The sequence below is a fragment of the Convolutriloba macropyga genome, chromosome 8 (genome assembly GCF_964194025.1).
Source record: "Convolutriloba macropyga chromosome 8, txConMacr16.3, whole genome shotgun sequence".
NCBI classification, from domain to species: domain Eukaryota; kingdom Metazoa; phylum Xenacoelomorpha; order Acoela; family Convolutidae; genus Convolutriloba; species Convolutriloba macropyga.
This window is the reverse complement of record NC_134475.1, coordinates 24,096,988-24,120,264: the sequence shown is the minus strand read 5'-3', so window position 1 is coordinate 24,120,264 and position 23,277 is coordinate 24,096,988. Positions and strand designations below refer to the sequence as shown.

Below are 23,277 nucleotides of genomic sequence, written 5' to 3'. Positions count from 1 at the left end.
TCGACCCTCAGGTAAAGTTTAGGAAAAGTTCACCACAACCCCATTAAGCTATAATTACCATGATTGGGGTGGGGGGCAATACGTTATCTGGACACTAAGCCGGGGGTTGCTATAATGGAAAAGACCAGTTTTTTTGTTGTGTAATGGCACAATCCATGCTATCCAATGTGTCTGTTAATTGCTTTCCAAAAACATAATTTATGCCAATTCATTTCCAGGTAACAAGAATTCTTGAGTTTTGAAAATATTGCTTTAATGGGAAAAGGCTGTTTTTCTCATTATAGCCGGCGAAAAAAAATTAAGAGCCCCATTTCTATGGTATTGGAAAGGAGCTATAATATGAACTCTAAGGCTAGGGACAATAATAAGAAAGACGGGAAAAGGGACGCAACAGGGATTCTTGGTTATAATTGTTTAAACTTCGTGACGAAATAAGGCCCAGGGATGTTGCCCGAGACCCATGTCATGAGTGGAACAGAAAGACCTTGGTCGAGACCCTGGGGGAGGGGTCGCCAAACGAACAGGTCGAAAAATAGGTATGACCCAGACCAAACAGATTTGGCTTTTCTGGTCCGGACCAAAGACTTTCTAGGTCAGACCGAACAGCTGGACCGTCGGCACATGCGATTGTCAAAACAATGAAATAGATGCACGTGCAATATGTTAGCACGTGCCTCGTTAAATATCTGGTCGTGCTCAACGTTCCTTTGCTCAAAAAGAAAACCACGTCTTATTTTCAGTAGTTGAACAACTTACAGAGGTCCAGAGGTAAATTGTAGCCTGTCTGAAGCTCTATGACAGGTTAAACCAAGCACGACTTTCCTATTGCTTTATTCGTTGGCTTTCAATTGTTTCTGGGCGTGATTCGGCATTACCAGAAATAGCGATGCTTCGTTGCCCTCATAAAACTTTAATGGGTCGTCCTACCATAGTCCACGACATTTTAACCCCTCCCCCCATTATGGCGTGCCACTAAGCTGGGGAGGGGGCTATTATGGGAAAGACATTCCCTTCAGTATTCCATTTTATTAGTTTGCTTCAAAGAATCTAGGGGTCTTTCCCGTTATAGTCCATCCCCACTCAGTGGTCAGATGACCTATAGCCCTCAACCACGGTAAGCACACCATAATGGGGGGCTATAATTTCATGGGGTGTCTATAATGGGAAAGACTCGAATCTAGAGCTGGACTAGGGAGTTGAGTTGTTCGATCAAAAATTGGGTCTTTCCCATTATAGCCCCCCATGAAATTATAGCCCCCATTATGGTATAATTACCATGATGGGGGTTATAGGTTACCTGACCACTAAGCTGGGGGGGGGGAGCTATAATGGGAAAGAACCCAAAAACTAAATTTAGATGTTTTGTAGTATATTTTGAATAATATTGAAAGTGAATTATGATGTCACATGCTCTGTAACTGGGGTGTATACGTAGGTTCTACTTCTTTTCACCCCGATTTATTTAACCCCCTATAATTTAACCCCGTATATAATCACCCCTCAGTCATTTAACCCCGCAATTTATTCACCCCGAAATCGGTTTAACACCGAAATCTTTTATCTATTTCGGCATCCAAAAGAACAATTAGCAAAGTTCAAAGGACTTAAATAACACAAAACTACTGACCTTCAAGAGTGCGGCATTGAACAGCTTGCGTTTGTTTCAAATCAAAGAATAATGATGAGACTGCTTTTTAGAACAACGAGCACAAAAACCGTTAGCAAGAATAAAAGATCATTCAAATAAGTTGACTTTTTCAGTTTGCTGTGCGATCAAATGTTAAATGAAAATGAGCGGCCAGAAAGCTTCGCTTAGCTAACAGCATTGCAGCTAAAAACGACCGAAAACAAAAAGAGCAATTTAAGTTAACGTTTTATAAAAAAGATAACACAAACATTAATTCCCACCCTCTATTAAAGCAAATATCGATACAGAGAGAATTTACATCATCTTGACAGAGCTTCATCAAAACAGTTTTAATTTGAGATACAAAACACTGAATGCAAATCAGTCAAGAACTTCATCGAAAACTACGTTTCTGGTCGAAATCGTTTCTAAGGACTGCTCATCACGGGTAACATAAAATCGTATGTTATCGGGGTTATTGACGCGGGAAGCAGCGGTGTAAAGCTGACCATGAGTGAAAACGAGTACCTCTAACCAAACGGCCACCCGTGACAAGGTTTGACCCTGAACTTTGTTGATTGTCAATGAAAAAGCTTGTCTCAATGGGAATTGCCGTCGTTTCCACTTAAGAGGAACATTTGCTGTCTCATCAACGACAAGGCTGATTCGCGGAATGAGCAATGTTTCCCTGTTGTCTTGATCTGCAAATTGAACAGCAACAAGACGCCTATTGAGAACTGTCTTAACAATAAGGCGAACACCATTGCATAGACCAGACTTCGGACTTAAGTTCCGCAATAGAATTACAGGCATGCCAGTTTTCAAGACCAGAACATGATCCGGAACACCAGGAACAGAAAGACTGTTTAAAAATTCAACAGGGTAACGGCAGTCATCCTCAGGATCGAATACTGTGTCAGCGCTGTAGCAATAAAAACTGTCGCCTGAAAACAAGTTTGTGCAAACGTTGTTGAGCTCTCTTGTTGAAGCGTTTGTGACAGCCAGAATACAGCTGTTGTTTGGAACAACACCACGCTGAAGTACAAAAAATATTTAAAAATTAGATGAGAAAAAAACAAGGCTGTGACCACTTACCTGTAGATATCCTTCGAAAAGCCAATGAATCATTCTCCGAATGCAGACCACTCGTTGATCGGGATCAATGAACTCAGCATTCTCTGAAGGCAAAATGGCGAGTGAAGTGCTCGGCGCGCAACCATTTCCGATGTTAAGAAGCCACTGGTCGTAATCAAACACGCCAATCGATCCACAGTTGAGAAGCCTCAAATTTGTGTCCAAAGAAAATTTTTGAAACAGACTCCAGAGATGAGATCTTTTCAAACAGCAACCAACAATATCAGCTCTATTTCCTCCTTTCACAACCGGTAAAATTTGCCTAAAAACAATAGTTTGCCAATCAGAAACACTGGAAAAAAATCAAGTAGGATTTACCTGAAATCACCTGCAAGAACCAAACTTTTCCCACCAAAAGGCCTCTCGTTGTTCATGACATCCCTCAAACTGCGGTCTAGTGCCTCGAGCAGAAAACGATGCGCCATTGGTGCTTCATCCCAAACAATAATTTCACTTTGGCGAATCAAATTTGCTAAATTTGTCTGAACTGATATATCTAACACCGAATGTTCTAGAATGCAGAGGGGTGCCTTGAAACGAGAATGAAAAGTTCGCCCATTTGATAACTGCGTTGCCGCTATTCCACTAGTAGCAACTGCTAAAGCAGGAGAAACCACAGATCGGTACGACCTCGCAAAAGCAAGAATTGCATTAAGCAGATAGGTTTTCCCCGTTCCACCTCTAGCGTTTACAAAAGCCAGCACCTGTTCTCCAGTTAAAAATTTTCTAACAACTTCGTCATACACAAGGCGCTGCGACTGGTGAAGACTTCCCGGCAATGAGCTTTTGCAAAGAGACACAAATTCCTGCAATTCCGTTAAACTGAAAGTCGTTTCCTCCAACAACAGAGCTGACTGGGTTCTCTCAAGATGCATGGTCGCAATGTCAAGTTCATCTAAATCACGCTGGGTAACACGTGGCAAATTAAAGTCCTCAAGTTTTCGGGAAAGTAATTGAAGCTCGGTCTCTAATTCTTTCAACGCGTAGATTTTAAGGATGCGCTCTGGTAAGCTGTAATTACGCCGGCGTAAATCGTCAACCCAAACATCGAGGTACTTGATGAAGATGGCTTGCGGATTAGGTATTTCACAATATTTCAACATAACAGCGAACAATTCACGCGCTCTTTTACTTGACAAAGACCCAATGGCCTCAGCTACTACATTATCCCACTCCTCATTGTCAGCTAGAATACCAAGTGCACAGCATACTTCTTTGAAGGACTCCAAAATCTGGTCACCAACTTTTTTCAGGTGGTCGAAGGAAATTTTTCCTAAAGAAACCCAAGTAAAAGACAAAGATTAAAAAAGCAATAAGAAGTCAAGATCTGACCTTTACAGAAGTTGTGGTGAAGGAGAAGCCTGAGATAGTATCGGTTACCTGAGGAGGGATGAACAGTAAATACACGCCCAATGGTACCCGTTTTTTATCTTTCTCTTTGTCCATTCCCTTTTTAATTTGTTCCACAAAAAGAACTCCGGGAAGTCGCAGTACCTGACCATTGTTCCAGGATTCCTTTTGTTGTATGCGAAAAACTCAGTCAGTTCGGTTTTGCACTTTCTTTCATTATCAAGAGCACTTCTTTCTTCCCCTTCTTCGAACAAAACAATCTGTTCATTGGGAAGATGAACTCTCAACTGTTGCACAGAAGGAAATCTTTCTGACTGCGGCAAGGAAAAAATCCTTGCACAGGCCTCCAAGGATCCAATACACCTCATATTTTCAAACTGCTCAATTTCGTCTACTGAATCTCCAGCTAACTTCACCATTGAACGGTCATTTCCCTAGGAAAAATTGATCTTCACAACAAATGAAAACAGATAAATTAGCAATGTTAAGCTCAACAAATTTACCTTGTTAATGTACAAAAAGAGATACTTTGCAGCAAAAGGTGATATACAAGCTTCCACATTAATGTGAGCATCATATTTCAACGATAGGAAGGGGTTGTAAGGTACAACCCAGCTGTTGTCTATGACGTGATCGCCAATCACTGCCCTGGACTCAGGATTTTCAGAATTCCGCCTTCTGTAGACAGGATAACTAGACCATTCATTCCACGAGGTACGAGAACTAAACTGCCTAGGGTATCCTTTCGAACATTTGCCATCTAACATACAAGGAGAACGAGGATTTCGAATTCCACATGGCCCATGAATCATGCACTTCAGAATTGTTTTTCGAAGACGCGTGGCTTGGAATTTTTTCTTATCGCAGCTAAAAGAAGAGGGGTTAGGAGGGAGTTCGGCGCATATCACAGAATCGATATCTTCCGGTGTCTTCAGACGATCACACTGGGCTACAATGAGAAGTATATGTGCATGTGGAAGGCCGCGTTTCTGATATTCTACAACGTAATTAAAGGCCAGCATTTTTCCGAACACTCCTTAAAAAAAATTTACGCCAAAGATGATTTTCAAAAACAACCTAATCGCTACATTGAGAATTAATTGTCTTCTGAGAAAGAACAGCACTTCACTAACCGTTATAACGTAAATCATCGATAAGACTGCGCAGTTTCAGTCTAAAGACGCGAACAACCAGATCTGGTCTCGATTGCGCAGATTGTCCTTTTTTAAGATGCTGCTGAATCTCTGGCCACAAAGGGTTGCAAGTAAAGGTAATAAAGTAGTCCGGTTTGTGATACTTTCTGCAAACTGCGATAGCATCTTGATACCTAAGAAAAACAAAAATCTGAAGACTTGTACAGCAACCATACGTCTGGCTGACGTATATAGAGCTTACCTGCAGAAGCGATTCCTCTGACTATTATAAATTGACTTCGGGCAAATAATTCGTTTACCGACGCGAGAATCCCCATCAGAGGCCAACATAGCATCCTGCAAGTTTGAAAGAACTTCCGATCTGAGTATATCTTGGTTATACTTGGCAAATTGTAGTCGCAAATTCTCAATGGTCGCAAACGACACACAAATGTACTCCTGCAGAAGTCGTTCAGCGCAAAGTAGGTAGTTAAATGAGTCTAGACGTTCATGCAAATGAAAACAATGAAACTGAAGCTTGGTGATCATTCGTTCACAGTTCCTAAAAACAACGGACATTATTTTTACGTCGATCAAAAAAGACTTTGAAATTACAAACCTTTGAGGAATTCGGATATGCCAACCATGACTACCAAGCGGAAAGAGTAAAACAAAATGCAGAGGATCGAATGCACGATGTGTGTCAGCTATGATTGACAATCCACCACCCCGCCTCCGAACAACAATATCATTTGCCTGAGGTGTTTCATTGAATAGAACAGCAACTTCGTGTAGATTCAAGTTATGCACCCTTGCATGCTCGTTTTGGGGTCGAGCGGCAGGATTGATGACAAAATGTACATTCTCATGTTCTCCATCTTCAAATTCTGCAATTTGAACAAAATCCCGTACAAAAGGGTTCACCTCATGCAGCATCGCCTGAAAAAAATGAATATTCGTTTGAGCCTTTTATTAATATAAACCTAGTAATTATATTTACCTGGAGGTCACGTATCAACAATTGTAAAGTCTCACATTCGAATGGAGACACAGTGGATGGAAGCTTCAAAGAGCTTAAGCGCAACCGCGCAGACTCTTGTTCAGCTTGCGGATCATGGACGTATAATTGCGCAAACTTTGGCTGCCCATCGGATGCTTTCAGAGGCCCAAATAATTTATAAGATTTCCCCTAAAGACATTACATTAATATTCAAGAATCAAGTGAACACTGCAGAAAAACAATACCTGTAGAAAAACTGTTGGGACAAAAGAATTGACATCTTGTGTTATGTTTCCAATTTTGATGGAAGCCATCGCCAAGGCATTATTCAATTGTCTTATGTACTTCCGAAAAACAACCGCTCTTTCATCTTGAGAAGAAAACAATTCCTTCAATAACTCTGGTGGATCTGGAAACTGACTTAAATTTGTCTTGCCAGAATAGCAACATATCGAATTGCTCTCCTCGGACCACCTAAGGGCACTACAGAAAGTGCAAGCATTATTTCTATAACCGCAAAAATGACTTTCTACCAAAACTGAGCAATTTAAAGTTTCCTCTGAACGTTTAGCGGAACAGTTTCTGCGCGAATAGTGGGGCGGTATGTTTCTTTTTCTTGATAAATGACCGTCCACTGCACTTGTCTTGAGCTCCTGCAACAAAATCAATTTCACAATGTCTCAAGGCAAAACGATGCAGCAACATTTGGGTACCTTGAGTCGCATATCTCCGATATTTCTATTTTCCCTGTTTCTCTTGTTGATGTTTAAGCGTTGTTTCTAAAAAAATGAACTGATACACAATTGATCTGATTATATGAAAAACTAAGGCAACATGAAAACAACAGCACCATAGGGAGCGATCTAACTGCTCTTGCAATTGGGTCACTTGAAACAGCTGAAGATAACGGCTTAGTACGATCAGGTTTGCTGCATTCACGTACAACGTCCAGAACACATTGTTGTGTACTACTTGCGGCCTAAATTTGTTCAATAGACTTACGTAGGAAAGCACAGCGTATCTTGAAAGCTTTATTTCAATAAGCGGCAAAAATAATCCGAAGCAAACCTTTGTTTCGCTGTTTCTGAACTGCATTGTACGGTAAGTATTCACGACCATGGACACGTCATCTGTTGCAGAGCAAAAGGTTGGCACCTAAAGACATCAATCTCAGACCATGACCCACTAACCAACATATTAACTACTACTACTAAAACAAGACCAACTTGAGAAATCTCGCGCACCTCAGGAACACACTCTACAAACTGCATGTTGCGAATATTGTTCACCACCCGTGATACATCTTGGTTTACGACACTTGCTACCTAAATATCGTTCTCGTTAAACAATATTTTACAGGACAGCTATCAGCGTTCATCAAAACTTTCTGATTTTCTCAATGTATAGCAAGGCAGAATGGATGTTATTGGTCCTCTATTCCAATTATTCTGAAACAACTGAAAACAGGAAGACAATTTTTTGACACATAGAAAAAATAGTACATACTATAGATGAAGTGGCACATGTTGCGCTTGTTGAGCTTTGATGGCAGAGCGGTTCTTTTCGGAAACACCCTCTTATACCGCATTTTCTACCCTAAACGAATACATCACTATTACGAATACATCACTATTTTATTACACAAATTAATTAATTACCTATTTAATTACTTTAAGTACTTAATTACGTATTTAATTACTCAGAGTATTTAATGGCTGAAAAACTGCAATTCAAGAAGGGAACTATCCGCAACCTTCACATGGCAGTAATTATATACAACCCGTGAAAACTTTTGTTTCAGAGCTCCGGTAACCTTAACATCACAAAAAAATTACAAAAAAATGATATATTGAACTCATATAAAAAAGACAGAACCTGTGAACCCAATCTTTTGAAAGGCTAAATGTATGAAGGAGAACCCTGCTTGAAAGGTTAAATCTAAGAGTTTTTGTGATTTTGTTTCAAACAACTTCAAACAAATTGCTACATACCTTGGGCGAAGAAGCCCTTGAACCGAATGTTGAATCTGCAGAGCTATCAAGACAAAGAGCTTCATTTCGAGCGTTTCCCGAGTCTCCAGCACTACGTTTTCCTGTGTCCTATGCAGAAAACAACAAAATATCAAAAACAAAAAAACTTACGGTGGAATAAATTAAAGGAAAAATTTCGAACCTCAGGGAGAACACTCTCCACGAACATATTGCGATAAGTGTTTACAACCCAGGAGACGTCTTGGTTCAGGACACCGGCAACCTATTGACAACAATCATAACACAAAAGTCGTAATTAATGTAATAAAATTGAAAACAAAAGAAGGTAGCGCACATGTCGACCAGAACTATCAGGACTGTTTAAACAGTTTATTCCCATAGATTTGTCTTGATTTCGAGTCCAACGGCACCTCAGCTTCTGAGAAAACGATTATGACAAATATTTTCGCTGGTTAGCAATAAATTGCTACATACTCTGGAAGGAGAAGCAATTGGACAAATTGAGCTATCGGAGCATTGATGACAGGGTGGATCACCTGGAAAACTCTCGTCAACACTCTGTTCTTTTCTACCCTGTAAGAAACAAAGCCCCATTGTTCACAAAGGATACAGTGGAACATACTAAGTAAAACACTACACCTCAGGTGGAAAAACCTCCGCAAACTGCATACTCCGGTAGGTTTTTACGACCCATGCAACGTCCCGGTTCACAGCGACAGCCACCTAAAATGACTGGAAAACATAACGCCGTATTAGGAAAAACTCAGAAAGTAGAGTACCTGTTTATTCTTTGACTTCCTCATCCTGTTGTTGCACCCAACAGCCTTTTCCAGATTTCGACTCGAGCGGCACCTCAACTTCTGAAAAGAAATTAATAAAATGAATCACTTTTGAGGCATACAGATGATGTGATGCATACTCCGGATGCCAAATCACTTGAACAACTCAATAAAGCTATGAAACTGTTGCACACTCAAATCTCTAGAACAGTCCCTAACTGTTTTTTTTCTGCCATCTACAAAAGTTCAAAAAAAATAACAACGAAATGAGAAAACACGAAAAGTTTTGCTACACATTGCCTATTGAAAGTTATTGCAACCCAAGAACGGTCGGATGCAAAACATCGTCCATTCAATATTGAGGTCATAACACCGATAGTATGATGTATTAAAATTAGAAAACAGAGCATCTGATGATCGAAAGTCAAAACGAATCCAAAAAATTGCTTCTCAGATTCTGTGAAAAGATAAAAAATGACTGCCAAAAAATAATACATACGCCAAAAGTGGTCGCAATTGTCGAGTTTCTTGAGCCTGAAGAGTTTTGTTGGGAACCCATTGCATCTCGGTTGAAATCTCCATCTTTTCGTCTCTCTGTTATTTTGTGTTGGATAAGAGCTCCTAATGCATGGAAAATAAATTAGACAATTCGTCCCGATTGAGATTTGGAAAAGCATTCCGAAGGATGTCCATTCCGGACTCTGAGCTTGATGATGACATAACACTCTGAAAAGGCTAAATAAAAATCTGCTGAAAACAAAACTCAGTCTACCGAGTTCAATTGATACAAAAACTAACCACTACTCGTGGACCACATGTTGAATAGATATAATGAATCAAAGATAACCAGTTCAATATTGAGGTTAAAATCTATCAAACCAAAGTCAGACAGAATTGCTTGAAAACTTATAGTCGAACAAAATTTATTGGGCCCAAAGTCAAGATATGCAATCAAAAGGACTCAGCTGAAGAAAACATTATCAGGTCGAGAAATAGATAACTGGTTAGTTTGTTTGTTTCTTTCTTATTTCTTGCTGTAGCATTCTGCAACTGAGGAAAGTTCGCGTTTAGCAGCCTCTAAAACAGTCACCTATTAATACGAAAATGACAAAGCAAAACCTTCAGATTTACTGTAATAGTTTACCGGTTGATATAGGAGTTTTGGAAGACCATAACAAATCGCGCTTGACAACTGCAGTTGCGTGATGTACATTAAGTTTGCATGCAACAGCAGAAGCTAAGATATGATCGACGGCCTCTGGTTTTTCGTAATCCGAAATTTTCTTCATGGTGCTAACAAAGTCGCCATGAGCTTTGTGACTCAGAGACACTATTTCATTAAAATGTTTCCGTATCTCGGGGTTCATGTTTCTGAAACGGATACAAATGATTTATGTGAACCTAATTTAAAAGATACTTTTGACAAACTGACCTGAAAAGAGAAAAGCTCCTAAGGGAATCAATCTAGCAACTCGACTACAATGATTAAACTGCAATGATAAACCAATAAATAGCATCCGCCTCTCCTTTGGAGGCTATCATGACCCCAAGCTTCAAGTATTGGAAGGTTTCACATCAAAGAACGGAGAAAAAAATTGAAGAACCTTATTTATAAAATTTAAAAACCATGCTAAGGAACGTGTTGAGGAAATTACAATTATGTCAACCTCCTTTTCAATGTAGCTCGAATCGTTTGATTGCCCAATCGATCTTATTCGGCGTCGTAAAAGTTTCAACAGGGGACTTTGAATGTTGTGGTACCATTGTAACCGAATATCTTTAAAAAATTGAGCTAACCAAAAAGTTGATCAACATTGTTCGGCGTCGTAAAAGTTTTAACAGGGGACTTTGAATGTTGTGGTACCATTGTAACCAAATATCTTTAAAAAATTGAGTTAACCAAAAAGTTGATCAACCTTGTTTGCAAACATCTCAGAGATGACACCAAACAGATTGCTCGGAAATGTCTTACAATTTAGGAACAAACTTACCTAAAGGAATTAAAAAGCACATTTTGAAAAACTTGTGTTTTACAAGAAAACAAAACATATACTATACTTCAGCTTTCAATAAAACAGTGCAGACCATCAATTTTATACTGTTTAATTCACTAAATGGTTTGATATACAAAAAAGGTCGCGATTAAACAATTTCCGAACTTCTCTCGCGATTAAACAATTTCAGAACTTCTCTCGCGATTAAACAATTTCAGAAATTTTTAAGTAAAGAGGACGTTTTCAGGCAAAATTTTCAATTTAGTGAAGGGGAAATAAGCAAAAGCCAAAGCAAATATTTTGGTGAGCAATATAGAACTTTTATGCTTGAGTTAACAAAAATAATTGTACCTTAATGAATCAAATCGAAGATGAATGGAGCAGTTAACGCGGCTAAAATACGTGCACCATTCTGGAAAAAGGTAAAACTCGACACCTCTCAATAATTACAAAATTAGTGGGTCTTAGGTGTTCTTTAAAAATGATGCCAACTTAGAAATGCCTTGAAACGATGTGATTATCAAATTCTCGTTAAAACAACGAAAAGAGATCGAACAATTAAATTCACTCAACATAGCGTGAAATTAACTCATTTTCTGTTTGGAGTGATTGGAACAGCAATCATCTTTCTGTTCCACACTTTTTTGAAGGGATTCCAAGCTCTTGCGAAGACTGTCAGCAACTTTACTAACACTAATTTTACAGGCAACTGAGCGCAGTTTTATTTGACTGCATTTGTCATTTGGCAATTTCGACAACTCATTGATTACTTGGTCAAACTCCCGATGACACCAAACATTTTCAGAGATCATTTCATCCAGTTCCTTTTCAATGTTGGTTGATCCCATTTCAATGAAGCATGATTACAATGGCAATGAACTGATTAGATTTCCATAAAAAGAATATCAAGTAACCACAATAAATCTGAAACAGCCCAATTAATCACAAAGACAAGAAAGCAATTCGTGGCTAAGAAAAAGTAGAAGCCAGTTATATGCAAAGGTATCATTAAGCGAGCCCAGAAAAAACTAAACCGAAGAGAAATTAATTCTTCCGACCTCAACATAATAAAGCAGAAAATTCACACTGCGGCTTGCATGAAGTTACGATATCTCTCAGGAGGATATATAAATACGTAATATCAACACCAAAGACATTATATGTTGGGGTAGCAACACCTGAACTCCTGATATGTAGTTGAGCCGCTTGATTCTTTGGAGCCTAAAGAAACAGAGATCAAACAAATCGAAACTTTTAAACGCAGCGATTTCGTACTTTCTCCTTCAGCGTTGAAAAGCTGGTCACAGTCGAAGAACACTGGAGTACTCAAACTTGATTCCCAGCAATAATCAGCAACCGATTCTTCGAGTTCTTAAAAAACATAATTTGGATTTCATGAACTAAGGATAAGTTGACTATATCAAGTACTTACGTTGACTGGTTGTCAAAAACAATGAATCAATTTCCTGATCACCTTCACGTATTTGGGCTAACTCCAATTCAGATTGCCGGAGCCCACCTGCCTGCCAACAAACAACGCATCCACTTAAGGATTTGGTTGTTCGCATAACTCTGGCAAGAGACCGTTTTGTCCGAATCTGCCATGTGTTCAGAGCTTCATGCAGAAGACGTATATCCCCTACATTGCTGTCGTTAGTGTTCAAAAGAAGGAACTCTCTGAACTCGACAAAAACATTATTGACAGCGCTCATACGCTCATACAGCTTCGTGTAATTTCATCTACATTCATAGCAACTGAAAATTGAGCATCGTTTATAGAACTGGATACCAGAAATACAAAAATAAAGAAGAGTGAAATAACCTTTCCGGGCAGAATGCGAAATGTGAGACACGGTAGAAGTAAATGACGATTGATTTGGGACAAAAATTGTCAACCTCTGAATAATAGAACCCAGTATTCAAAACAGCTTCAAAGGTCATTGAAAATTAACGTATAAATATATAGTTAAAGTTTGATGTCTGACTCCTCATGTCAGAGTTTGAAATGCAAAAAGGTTGCATAGAAATCCTCTTTCATATCCATTACCCAATACTTCGAATTACTGAAAGCTTCGAATCAAATTCCAACGACCGTAATCAGATCGATGATTCTACAAAAAATCCTAATGAACTAATACTAACCAACTCGGCTTTGGATGAAAAATTATTCAGTGAGTCGTCAATTCCAAACAATTGCCAAATTTGTCAAATAGTTATTTGAAGGAATTGAAATCATAATAGCAGCCTCAACAAGAACTTGATTTCATGTTCACAGTTTTCACAAATTTTTTAAAACCCGGACTTTCAGTTGTCTTCTGAGCCCGGTCAACTGCGTTCTCCGAAACATGAGTCTCACTTTGAACAAGTAAAAGCGGTCCTTCGAAGTTACGATGACAAGGGATGTCAGCGCCAGCTTCTGAGTCAATAAGGTCCTCCACGTAACTTTTGGTATCGGATATTCCTAAATGCAAAAAACTCTACCACAAACCTACGTATCACTATAGCTCGGTCACTAAAGTCAAATGAGGAAGCAAAAAATTGTTCCTATTTGGAAAAATATTCAGCATTACAATACGCTTCAATACAGTAAAAACGATTTTAAAAAATCTACAGAGATGAATCTCTTGACAAAGTAACAGATTGCTAGTCGATAGCTTTCGAGGCGATAACTAAATTAAAAAGTATAACATACCTGAAGTCGAGTGATTGGTCTCACATCTGATGCTCTTTATCGCGCTGTGTTTTTTCTTTGCACTCAAACTTCTTACCACTTTCGCTAGGCACCTTTTCACTGCCATCTGCCATTTATATATCAGTTCAATCAACATTTTTTGCGAGTGAACAGATGCATATGCATATATATCCAATTTGAGTTTGGCAAAAAACAAATCAATTCGTTGACTCAGATCCAGAACTTTTCTCTTCGAAACTTCCATTTCTAAAATAACAAAGAACACCTGAAATGAAAAAATTTGTTGTACCACTCAATTGCACATCTGGTTAAATTTCAAACACTGAATCTAAGAAACTGGTCAAACAGCAGACAGAATTCTTAACGAAACACTCTTCAATGGGCCAAGTTGAAACGCGAACCAAAATGCTGAAAGGACTGAAAAGAAGAGAAAGAAGTTGAGCAACACATTTGGAAAAACGTTTATAGTGATATTGAACAAAAGCACTTGTCAAAATTTAAATTACACAATTGTGGTCGAAACGTTGAACTAAAAAAAATGAAGAACAACATGCTACAAAAGAATGCAGTAGGCTGAGTTCTCGATACTATCAAAGAAAAGCTTAACACTTGCTGCCCTTCACAATAAAATCTTCATTCGACTTTAATTTTCAATGCATTCAATGCTTCGCCCATAACACGTTGTTCGACCGCTGCAAAGGATAAACTGACTGGAAAATAACAAACATGTTTCCCAATTTCGGATCAAACTCTTCAATCAGTTCAACGAAGCATACTCGAGCTCTGAATACTGTCAACAATTTTCTTTTGGGATCCACCACATCCAGGACAACGCAAAAAGTTCCCGCTTGCCGATCAAAATCCAGCGTTTCTGTGAGAATAACAGGGGTACCAAATTTAACAGGTGCAACCAAGTCAAGAAATGGAAATGGCAACCGATAAGCAAGCACCTTCATATCTCCACTTTCGGAAAAACGTAACTGTAGTTTGTACCACTGAACACCTCTTCACCTAAACACAACAAAAATTGATCGGCTTGCAATGCAGCAAATAAAACCAAAAGAAGCAATAGAACAATCAAATAGTGGAATTTTTAAAACTAAAAACGAAAACAATATAACCTTCAAAAGCGCAGAGACGTATGATATTTAGTTTTACAGCATCTTCTTTTTTCTTGACCACCAGACAGTTTCTATGTCCAGTGTAGAAAAACTAAACATCAAGAGTGATTATGGACAATTAATTCCTATGGCTCAACGATCAAACGCAATTCGATAACGTACCGAAAACAATTCACTCAACATTGAAGCCAGTGAAGTGAAATCCTCTGGTAGAACAAACTGCCTTCGTTTGCCATTCTCTTCAAACATTTTCATCCGCTTAGCAAAAACTCTGAAATTCAAGCTCTGTTGATAAACATGGAAAGTTTCTATAAGGTGCAAAACAAAGCACCAGATTTTTCTAATGAATGAACGCCATCAAGGTTCTTGAAGGTTGCACTCAATTGATCAAATGCTATTGTAATTTCGAAAAGGAACAAAAAATGCTAACTCGTAGCAAAACAATGAAGCAAAAATGAAGTGGTTGGTAACTATATTTGGAATCACATCAATTTGTGCTGAAAGAATTTCAACAAAAGAAAGTTTAGGATGACAAGAAGGACTGAATATTTAGGATGTCAAATACTCCTGCATTTACAAAACAAAAATGATTTATCGTCAGCAACCAAATTTAACTTGTTTTTAGTGAAACAACATTTGGTTCGAAAACTGACACATATAACTAGATATATAGATAAACATAAATTTCTGAATAGCTGAAGTTATCTGGAATTAGGATTGCTCAGCAAGTCAATTAATGTCAGCGGATAATTTTTCATCATCAGTTCGTCTGGTATGAGAATCATGAACTCGTCTCCACTTACCTAAACAAATTTTTTAACAGCCAGTCACAAATAATCAAACTCTGATCAGGTTAAAGAAATAAATTTTGAAGAATGCTGGTAACAGACCATAGAAACCTTATGCTTAAAAGCAGGGAAAATCAGAAGGCAAACCAAGAGTGAAAGCGTTTACATAAAGGCACCAATATAAAGGGCAATGGCAAATTCACGGGGAATTGAGACACACACAAGACAGCAAAATTTAAACAAAGCTACAACATTTAGAGGACCGCACATACCATAGGGCCGACAATCAAGTTGCCGAAATATTGGCCGTTTCACGATTTTCTCGGGGCTCACACAACTGCTAGAAAAAGCAATACTCGACGAACTGAGACGTGATTTTTCTTTCGAAGTGACAGCAGTTGGCTCACAATGGAACGTAGCGTCGTTTTTGATGGCGTTCTTAGATCCAGAGCAACCCACGCCTGATTTCCGAAAAATTTTGTCCTTGTACTTGTTTGGAGAGCAACTATCCGAAAACTGTTTTTCACTTTCAGTGTCAAGGTGAGAAGCAATGGGACTCGAACTGATGCCATCACTATCATAGTTGACCAGAAGACGGTCCAAAAGGAAATTGTTTTCGATCGGCATGTACGTTTCGACTTTAACATCTAAACACAAAAACCAAAAACAGTAACTGAAAATCACAGAAAAAGTATGCAGAAAACTTACCGTTCTGGACTTCATCTGACAGAAAAGACTCCACAGTAGCGCCCTGATAGGATGGTTTTCTCATCTTCCAAATACTTGCGTCACCTTCCTGAGCAGGCTTTGTCGCCATATGAGAAGCAACATCTAAAAGAAAAATAGTAGCCCTAAAAGAATTATAAAGTTGTAGACATCGAACTTCCTGAGCAGAAGTCCTCACCTTTTGACGATTCGCAATTAGCAGAGGTGCTTTCTTCCTCGTCTTCAGAAAGCACAACAACCTCGCAGTGAGAACTTCGAGCATCGAGAACTGGTTTTGCGAGCATCTTTTTCTTCGTTAACAATCCTTGAAACAGAACTAATTCAAAACGGGACATCAGAAAAAAATTGTTCATATTACCTTTCCCAACATTTTCTGATGGATACTTCTTATTCCTGTCCGAGGATGCTCGTTTGTCAACATTGTCTAATTTGCTTGAGATGCCAAAATGTCTATCGAGCTCGGAGTTTTCAGCATTCACATGAAGTTGAACAAACTTCAAGAACCCAGCATTAACGTTACAAATTTCAACTTTGCAAGACTTCAAAAAAATGGCAATTTGCTTGCGGAGGTCTTCAATTTCCTTGCAATCTCTTATTCCTTCAAGGAAGGCTTCTAGACGCAATTCCGCTGATAAAGGCGAAGTTGCCATGTTTGCAACTGCCTTTCCAATGTAGTTTTCAAATCTTTTGAAAGCTCGTTCGATATCTCTCTCGGCGGCATCAAATTTTTCAACAATAGTTTTTGAATGTTGGGGTGCCATTATAACAACAATATATCTTAAAACAAAACAAAGTGAGGTCGAGCTGTTCAAACGCTCCGTTCAAAGCAGCGCATGTAACAACTCAAATAGCAAACAATTAATTGAAGAAAACTGAAGTTTTAAACATAGATTGGAGGGCAAACGCTATGTTAGAGCCTTGCAAACTGTTAGGGCCCTTAATGCAAACATGAGCCTACTTTCTTACCCCCGTTAAAATGATATCGCTCTGTTCAACAGCTCCGTTAAAAGCAGTGCTTGTAACAACTCAACAAATTGCTCGGAAAAGCACTAAAGTTTCTAACATAGATTGATAGGCACACGCTCTCTGTTAGGTCCTTGCAAAAACAATTTGTCAGGGCCTTTGACGCAAATATGAGCCTACTTTGCAAAATATTGATAGAAGGTGAGAAAAGAAAGTGAGGAAATGAAGTGAGCAAAGAGTGAGCAACGAAAGGGTGACAAAAAAGTAAAAAAGTGAACAGAAAGTGACATAAAACGTCACAAAAGAAAAGAAAGTGAAAAAAGAAAGCAAGAAAAGAAAGAAAAGAAAGTGAGAAAAGAAAGTTAGAATAGAAAGTGAGAAAAGAAAGTGAGAAAAGAAAGTTAGAAGAAAGTGAAAAAGAAAGTGAACAAGAAAGTGAGAAAAGAAAGTGAGAAAAGTAAGTGAGAAGGGAAAGTTAGAATAGAAAGTGAGAAAAAAGGTTAAGAAAAGAAAGTGAAAAAGAAAGTGAGAAAAGAAAGTGAGAAAAAAGTGAGAAAAGAAAGTGAGAAAAAATCTTCAATGGGCCAAGTTGAAATGCGAACCAAAATGCTGAAAGAACTGAAAAGAAGAGAAAGAAGTTGCGCTACACATTTGGAAAAACGTTTATAGTGATATTGAACAAAAGCACTTGTCAAAATTTAAATTACACAATTGTGGTCGAAACGATGAACTAAAAAAATGAAGAACTACATGCTACAAAAGAATGCAGTAGGCTGAGTTCTCGATACTATCAAAGAAAAGCTTAACACTTGCTGCCCTTCACAATAAAATCCTCATTCGACTTCAATTTTCAATGCATTCAAAGCTTCGCCCATAACACGTTGTTCGACCGCTGCAAAGGCTAAACTGACTGGAAAATAACAAACATGTTTCCCCAATTTCGGATCGAACTCTTCAATCAGTTCAACGAAGCATACTCGAGCTCTGAATACTGTCAACAATTTCATTTTGCGATCCACCACATCCAGGATAACGCAAAAAGTTCCCGCTTGCCGATCAAAATCCAGCGTTTCTGTGAGAATAACAGGGGTACCAAATTTAACAGGTACAACCAAGTCAAGAACTGGAAATGGCTACCGATAAGCAAGCACCTTCATATCCCCACTTTCGGAAAAACCGTAACTGTAGTTTGTTCCACTGAACACCTCTTCACCTAAACACAACAAAAGTTGATCGGCTTGCAATGCAGCAGATAAAACCAAAAGAAGCAATAGAACAATCAAATAGTGGAATTTTTTCAACTAAAAACGAAAACAATATAACCTTCAAAAGCGCAGAGACATATGATATTTAGTTTCACAGCATCTTCTTTTTTGTTGACCACCAGGCAGTTTCTAGGTCCATTATAGGGTATCTAAACATCAAGAGTGATTATGGACAAATAATTCCTACTGCTCAACGATCAAACGCAATTCGATAACGTACCGAAAACAATTCATTCAACATTGAAGCCAGTGAAGTGAAACCCTCTGGTAGAACAAACTGCCTTCGTTTGCCATTCTCTTCAAACATTTTCACCCGCTTAGCAAAAACTCTGAAATTCAAGCTCTGTTGATAAACATGGAAAGTTTCTATAAGGTGCAAAACAAAGCACCAGATTTTTCTAATGAATGAACGCCATCAAGGTTCTTGAAGCTTGCACACAATTGATCAATTGCTATTTTAATTTTGAAAACGAACAAAAAATGCTAACTCATAGCAAAACAATGAAGCAATAATGAAATAAAGTGGTTGGTAACTACAGCTTACAATTTTGTTCTGTGACAAATTTGAAAGGAACTATAATGACGTACAAATCTGCACCCTAATGCATGTGAATTTAAATCTCTTATAAATCTCAAGTACTCCCGGAAACCAGATTTGGAATCACATCAATTTGTGCTGAAAGAATTTCAACAAAAGAAAGTTTAGGATGTCAAGAAAGACTGAATATTTAGGATGTCAAATACTCTTGCTTTTACAAAACAAAAATGATTTATCGTCAGCAACAAAATTTAACTTGTTTTTAGTAAAACAACATTTGCTCCGAAAACTGCCACATATAGCTAGATATATAGATAAACATAGTTTTCGGAATAGCTGAAGTTTTCTGGAATTAGGATTGCTCAGCAAGTCAATTAATGTCAGCGGATAATTTTTCATCATCAGTTCGTCTGGTATGAGAATCATGAACTCGTCTCCACTTACCTAAACAAATTTTTTGACAGCCAGTCACAAATAATCAAACTGTGATCAGGTTGAAGTATTAAATTTTGACGATTGAAGTATTAAATTTTGACGAATGCTGGTAACAGACCATAGAAATCTTATGCTTAAAAGCAGGGAAAATCAGAAGGCAAATCAAGAGTGAAAGCATTTACATAAAGGCACCCATATAAAGGGCAGTGGCAAATTCATGGGGAATTGAGACACACAAGACAGCAAAATTTAAACAAAGCTACAACATTTAGAGGACCGCACATACCATAGGGCCGACAATCAAGTTGCCGAAATATTGGCCGTTTCACGTTTTTCTCGGGGCTCACACAACTGCTAGAAAAAGCAATACTTGACGAACTGAGACGTGATTTTTCTTTCGAGGTGAAAGCAGTTGGCTCACAAAGGAACGTAGCGTCGTTTTTGATGGCGTTCTTAGATCCAGAGCAACCCACGCCTGATTTCCGAAAAATTTTGTCATTGTACTTGTTTGGAGTGCAACTATCCGAAAACTCTTTTTCACTTTCAGTGTCAAGTTGAGAAGCAATGGGACTCGAACTGATGCCATCACTATCATAGTTAACCAGAAGAGGGTCCAAAAGGAAAATTTTTTCGATCGGCATGTACGTTTCGACTTTAATATCTAAACACAAAATCCAAAAACAGTATTTGAAAATCACAGAAAAAGTATGCAGAAAACTTACCGTTCTGGATTTCATCTGACAGAAAAGACTCCACAGTAGCGCCCTGATAGGATGGTTTTCTCATCTTCCAAATACTTGCGTCACCTTCCTGAGCAGGCTTTGTCGCCATATGAGAAGCAACATCTAAAAGAAAAATAGTAGCCCTAAAAGAATTATAAAGTTGTAGACATCGAACTTCCTGAGCAGAAGTCCTCACCTTTTGACAATTCGCAATTAGCAGAGGTGCTTTCTTCCTCGTCTTCAGAAAGCACAACAACCTCGCAGTGAGAACTTCGAGCATCGAGAACTGGTTTTGCGAGCATATTTTTCTTCGTTAACAACCCTTGAAACAAAACTAATTCAAAACGGGACATCAGAAAAAAATTGTTCATATTACCTTTCCCAACATTTTCTGAAGGATACTTCTTATTCCTCTCCGAGGATGCTCGTTTGTCAACATTGTCTAACTTGCTTGAGATGCCAAACTGTCTAGCGAGCTCGGAGTTTTCAGCATTCACATGAAGTTGAACAAACTTCAGGAACGCAGCATTAACGTTACAAATTTCAACTTTGCAAGACTTCAAAGAAATGGTAATTTGCTTGCGGAGGTCTTCAATTTCCTTACAATCTCTTATTCCTTCAAGGAAGGCTTCTAGACGCAATTCCGCTGATAAAGGCGAAGTTGCCATGTTTGCAACTGCCTTTCCAATGTAGTTTTCAAATCTTTTGAAAGCTCGTTCGATATCTCTCTCGGCGGCATCAAATTTTTCAACAATAGTTTTTGAATGTTGGGGTGCCATTATAACAACAATATATCTTAAAACAAAACAAAGTGAGGTCGAGCTGTTCAAACGCTCCGTTCAAAGCAGCGCATGTAACAACTCAAATAGCAAACAATTAATTGAAAAAAACTGAAGTTTTAAACATAGATTGGAGGGCAAACGCTATGTTAGAGCCTTGCAAACTGTTAGGGCCCTTAATGCAAACATGAGCCTACTTTCTTACCCCCGTTAAAATGTTATCGCTCTGTTCAACAGCTCCGTTAAAAGCAGTGCTTGTAACAACTCAACAAATTGCTCGGAAAAGCACTAAAGTTTCTAACATAGATTGATGGGCACACGCTCACTGTTAGGTCTTTGCAAAAACAATTTGTCAGGGCCTTTGATGCAAATATGAGCCTACTTTGCAAAATATTGATAGAATGTGAGAAAAGAAAGTGAGGAAATGAAGTGAGCAAAGAGTGAGCAACGAAAGGGTGACAAAAAAGTAAAAAAGTGAACAGAAAGTGACATAAAACTTCACAAAAGAAAAGAAAGTGAAAAAAGAAAGCAAGAAAAGAAAGAAAAGAAAGTGAGAAAAGAAAGTTAGAATAGAAAGTGAGAAAAGAAAGTGAGAAAAGAAAGTTAGAAGAAAGTGAAAAAGAAAGTGAACAAGAAACTGAGAAAAGAAAGTGAGAAAAGTAAGTGAGAAGGGAAAGTTAGAATAGAAAGTGAGAAAAAAGTTAGAAAAGAAAGTGGAAAAGAAAGTGAGAAAAGAAAGTGAGAAAAAAAGTGAGAAAAGAAAGTGGGAAGAGAAAGTGAGAAAAGAAAAAGAAAGTGAGAAAAGAAAATGAGAAAAGAAAGTGAGAAAAGAAACTGAGAAAAGAAAGTGAGAAGAGAAAGTGAGAAGAGAAAGTGAGAACAGAAAGTGAGAACAGAAAGTGAGAAAAAGAAAGTGGGAAGAGAAAGTGAGAAAAGAAAAAGTGAAAAAAAAAGTGAGAAAAGAAAGTGAGAAAACAAAGTGAGAAAACAAAGTGAGAAAACAAAGTGAGAAAACAAAGTGAGAAAAGAAAGTGAGAAAGAAAGTGAGAAGAGAAAGTGAGAATAGAAAGTGAGAAAAAGAAAATGGGAAGAGAAAGCGAGAAAAGAAAGCGAGGAAAGAAAAGTGAGAATAGAAAGTGAGAAAAAGAAAATGAGAAAATAAAGTGAGAAAAGAAAGAGAGAGAAGAAAGAGAGAAAAGAAAAAGAACGCGAGAAAAGAAAGAGAAACGAAAAAGAAAGCGAGAAAAGAAAGTGAGAAAAGAAAGAAAAGAAAGTGAGAAATGAAAATGAGAATAGGAAGTGACAAATGAAAGAAAGAAAAGAAAGAGCGAAAAGAAAAAGAAAGCGAGAAAAGAAAGTGAGAAAAGAAAGTGAGAAAAGTGAGAACAGAAAGTGAGAACAGAAAGTGAGAAAAGGAAGTGAGAAAAGAAAGAGAGAAAAGAAAGAGAGAAAAGAAAGAGAAAAGAAAGAGACAAAAGAAAGTGACAAAAGAAAGTGAGAACAGAAAGTGAGAAACGAAAGTGAGAAAAGAATGCGAGAAAAGAAAGCGAGAAAAGAAAGCAAGAAAAAAAAATGACAAAAGAAAGTGACAAAGAAAGTGACAAAAGAAAGTGAGAACAGAAAGTGAGAAAGAAAGTGAGAACAGAAAGTAAGAACAGAAAGTTACAAAAGAAAGTGAGAACAGAAAGTGAGAACAGAAAGTGAGAAAAGAAAGAGAGAAAAGAAAGCGAGAAAAGAAAGTGAAAAAGAAAGTGAGAAAAGTAAGTGAGAAAAGAAGTGAGAAAAGAAAGTGAGAAAAAGAAAGTGAGAAGAAAGTGGGAAGAGAAAGTGAGAAAAAAAAAGCGAGAAGAGAAAGTGAGAAAAAAAGTGAGGAAAGTGAGAAAAGAAAGTGAGAAAAAGAAAGTGAGAAGAAAGTGGGAAGAGAAAGTGAGAAAAAAAAGTGAAAAGAAAGTGAGAAAAGAAAGTGAGAAAAGAAAGTGAGAAAAGAAAGCGAGAAAAGAAAGTGAGAAAAGAAAGTTAGAAAAAAAGTGAGAAAAAAAGTGAGAACAGAAAGGGAGAAAAGAAAGTGAGAAGAAAGTGGGAAGAGAAAGTGAGAAAAAAAAGCGAGAAGAGAAAGTGAGAAAAAAAGTGAGAAAAGTAAGTGAGAAAAGTAAGTGAGAACAAAAGTGAGAAAAAGAAAGTGGGAAGAGAAAGTGAGAAAAGAAAAAGAAAGTGAAAAAAGAAAGTGAGAAAAGAAAGTG

General features: G+C 38.0%; 1 protein-coding gene across 2 annotated transcripts in view; it reads left to right on the top strand.

Moving 5' to 3' along the window:
- Positions 1-659: 659 nt before the first annotated feature.
- Positions 660-23,277, top strand: part of LOC142344025 (uncharacterized) — a 75,089-nt gene continuing 52,471 nt past the window's right edge. Inside the window, exon 1 of one of the 2 annotated variants that reach the window (XM_075395477.1) lies at positions 660-801. The gene's annotated coding sequence lies outside the window, so the exon portion shown is untranslated. The remainder of the gene's footprint in view (positions 802-23,277) is intronic. The other variant, XM_075395478.1, reaches the window with a different exon arrangement.